Source organism: Diabrotica virgifera, chromosome 6 (assembly GCF_917563875.1).
Source record: "Diabrotica virgifera virgifera chromosome 6, PGI_DIABVI_V3a".
Taxonomy (NCBI): domain Eukaryota; kingdom Metazoa; phylum Arthropoda; class Insecta; order Coleoptera; family Chrysomelidae; genus Diabrotica; species Diabrotica virgifera.
Genome location: NC_065448.1, coordinates 60026051 through 60029712, shown reverse-complemented (window position 1 = coordinate 60029712; position 3662 = coordinate 60026051). Strand labels below are relative to the sequence as shown.

The window sequence follows — 3662 nt, the reverse complement described above, 5'->3', positions numbered from 1 at the left end:
ATAAAGTACACAAGACAGAAAAGAAATTAGACCTCCAGCCATCTCAAAAATAAGTTTTACGCTTTTTTCTAAAAAATTTTTTGACACTTAACCTACGTATCTATAAAAAAAATAGACATGTTTTGTAAAAGAATCAACTAGGCCTATCAATTTTTTGAAATTTTAAAATTGCATCACACAAACAAAAAAAAATAAAAACGAAAAATGAAGTTTTTGATGGTGGGGAAGGTGTAACGGAGTGGTGGATTAAAATTACACTGAGTGTTATTTTTAAATTACATATAACTTAAAAAAATTAAAAAAAATTGAATTATGGGAGTGTGGGAGGGTACCTTTTAATTTATTTATCCCGTCCATAAGTGGAAATTTTGATGCGCCCCAGTCGAAACATGTGCCACTAATAAGTTACGGCACAGTGTGTAACGATGAGTGCCATCGTTACGATATTATTATATTTATTCCTATAAGCCACCTAATAAGTATGCAACCAGTTATGCGTTCGTGCTTAGAACGGGTTACCTAGATTTGTGACCAAATATAATAGAAGGTTGGTACTACGCTTGGGGAATTCTGGTCTTAGCTTGTGGCTGTACGGCTTCCGACGGAGGGGCATGTCATATCGCCCATCGGAGAGGATTGTCACTTCAATTTTCAATCTGGTTGGATGAACAAGTAAATTTTTCCGTGGTCACTGTTTAAAGAATACAATATTTAGTTAAAATATTCATTTATTATAAGATTGGTTTATTTTGGAAGGAGCTATTTTTTGTTTTGGGATTTGTGCGGTGAGAGGAAGAGTTTTATTTCCAAGTTTCCTTTTGGAAAACAGTGGGTAAGTCGGCTATTAAGTATTCTTGTAAAAAAAAAACATGGTTCTCATTCTCAATACAATACTTATAGTAATATTATAATTGTTATTCTATGAATATAAAACATCAGGTCTTAACGAGTCAATCTCACTATCAAATTCATGTTTCTACAAGAAAAATTCTTTCAAATTAAATTTCCAGTTCAAAGTAGTTTCTGAAGTAATGACACTTTTCATTTCCTTTTAGTATCTACGTCTATAAAGTAATCCCTTATTGCAATATATACATATCTTCTTGGTTCATATGTCCTTCCATTTCTTTACATTTCCATTTTTGTTCAAGGTTAATGACACTTACTTATAAATGTCAATAGCTCCTCTTTTTTCGGTAATTTTTTTCTGGAAATTTTTATAAGGTTTTTATACCTTTCTTATATGCCCTGTTTTTTGTGTACTTAAGGAACACCAGCTAATAGGAGATTCTTATGCTTTTAGCCACGGAAGAAAATAAGAAGATGGAAAATTAAGTCAATCATACTTTAATTTGTTTTTTTGGAATACATAATCATTTTGGGGATATTTTGGATGGAATGTGGATGTTTTGTTTGGTTTTTGTGGAATAAAAGTTGAGTTTTCCGATACTGGGCAGCTACCTGCTTGCCGTACCTTCCTGTTGGTGTGGAGTACCTCCCTAGGGTTGGGAACCAGAGGATACCTTATTTGGCTCTCCCCTCATCATCTTCACCGAAGGTTGGAAGAAGCAATCCGCCTACTTTTTGTAGGGACAGGTTTTTATATAACTAAATTTGCATGTCAATTTGTTTTAATAATAACTTCCAATTTTACTATTTTTTTTCTCTTCGTATCAATAACTTTCAAATCACTCTAATAATAATATACCCTCATTGTTTTTCCTTAACCATAATTAACATAATATTCAATATTTTCAACAATTTTTATTATATTTCACCCTTATTTAATTTATTTAAAATAGCCTGGGATTTATAAACCATATGTAAGATAATGTGCACAGTATCTAGGTCATATCCTATTTAATAATATTTATTCCAGTTGTCGGATGTTGTCACCTCCGATTAGATACGGTATTGTCAACCAATATTGTAACCCTCATTAATAATAAGTTGTTAAGGTAAATACTTATTCATACTAAATTCATTACATATTTTTTTTCTACTGTAAAACCTGCATTATCGACAGCAGTGTACTAGCCTAGTACGTCGGATAATTAGCTAGTGTAAAAATTGTATATAGGGTATATAGGTTTTTTTTATTAAATGTGGTTGTACATACTTATATGTTTTATTATCCTACCATTTTAATAGTACCATTTTAATAGTATCAGTTAGGTACAGCAATATAGGTCACGTGGAGAAGAATTTATAAAATTCTTCCCTGGCGCTCAACACTACTTCTGAATATCTTCTTGGTCAGTAGTTCCCTTTCTTTTCATTACTCCTTATATTCATTTATTTTCTTTATCATTCCAGTATTTCATTAGGTACCGTCTTACTAGGGCGTGCAAATACGGCCTGATCCTTCCCTGAGCCCTACTGTTTAGTCTCTTCAATTTCCAGCTAGCCTATTTTGAGGAAACTTCCATAAATAAGTAATTATCCTTTAAAGCTATATCTATTCTGCCACAACAAAACCTCGTTTTTGTTACAATTGACGCTCGCCAACGTGGAGCCCGATTTTCAGTAAGACAGTACCTTTCTTTATTTTGTTGCTTATTGTAAATTTTTCTAGTAAGTATCTTTCTGGTTCATTGTTGTATATTTTGTAATTATATAGAGATATTTTTTTTGATTCCTTTTGTACGTTATTTGGAAAATACACTAGTGCACTTGTATTGCTGTATTGGTACTATTTTAATTTATTTAAAATAATAATTGTAAATCGTGAGTAGGATAATATTTGAACAGGTATATTGGTTGACATTTCGGTCTGGTCGGTTTGGTGATACCTGGATATTTATTTTGAAAAATTTTGAATGATTTATTTTTTTTTTGATATCTAGGTACATTACTACTTCTGATTTAGGTGCAGCCACAATATACTACAGTTAGTTAAATTTTTGCTTACCATACCTATATATAATTTATAAAGTTTTCATTTTTTTTATATACATTTTCGTTTAAACAGTTACTTAAAGTATTTTAAATATCTACCCCAAATATATATCTCGGTTATATTTGGTTTGTCGGTTTATTCGGTCGTTAGTTTAGCAGCTTAGATTGTCGGTTAATTGGGTCGTTAGTTTATTGGGTTGGGTTCGGTTTGTCGTTCTTGGGTTGGGCTTATTGTTACTAAATTTTTCCTACCATCATGTGTACCTTTCAGCCAGAGCATTTATTAGTTAAGGAGGTAGATTATGAGTTGAGGATAAGAGAAATAGAGGTTGAAGAATCCGCTAAATGTGATAAAAAACGCAGTCTATTGCGTGGTGCTCTTAAACAAGAGCAAGGAAATAGGAGTTTCCGTCAGATTTCAGCTGCAGCTATTCCTTTCCTGGAACAACAACAAGGAATAAATGAGACACTAGAGGATCTTACGCAAAAGATAAATAATTTTAGAGGGACTGTCCATGATAGCATGTATTCTAGATACATTTCACGTCTTGCTCATATCTCTGGTCGTGTCCACTTATTATGTTGCTCAGATGAGGAGCAACAACTTTACAAACGCTCTATGTCCATTAGGATTCTCAGTCTAGAAGGTGAACTCGATTCTCGAGTAAATCCTCTAGCCACGTCCACTCCTGTTTCTTCAGTTCAAGCCTCTAATTCCTTGTTACATCCCAAGCCTGTGCAGGTACATAAGTGGGGAGTTTCGT

At 32.8% G+C, this 3662-nt stretch overlaps 1 long non-coding RNA gene across 1 annotated transcript; it reads left to right on the top strand.

The window, feature by feature from the left end:
• Window positions 1-424: 424 nt before the first annotated feature.
• On the top strand, window positions 425-2118 carry LOC126887069 (uncharacterized). Its single transcript, XR_007698944.1, has 2 exons — window positions 425-832; window positions 1304-2118. It is a non-coding gene; the product is annotated as an uncharacterized LOC126887069 (long non-coding RNA).
• The last annotated feature ends 1544 nt before the right edge of the window (window positions 2119-3662 follow it).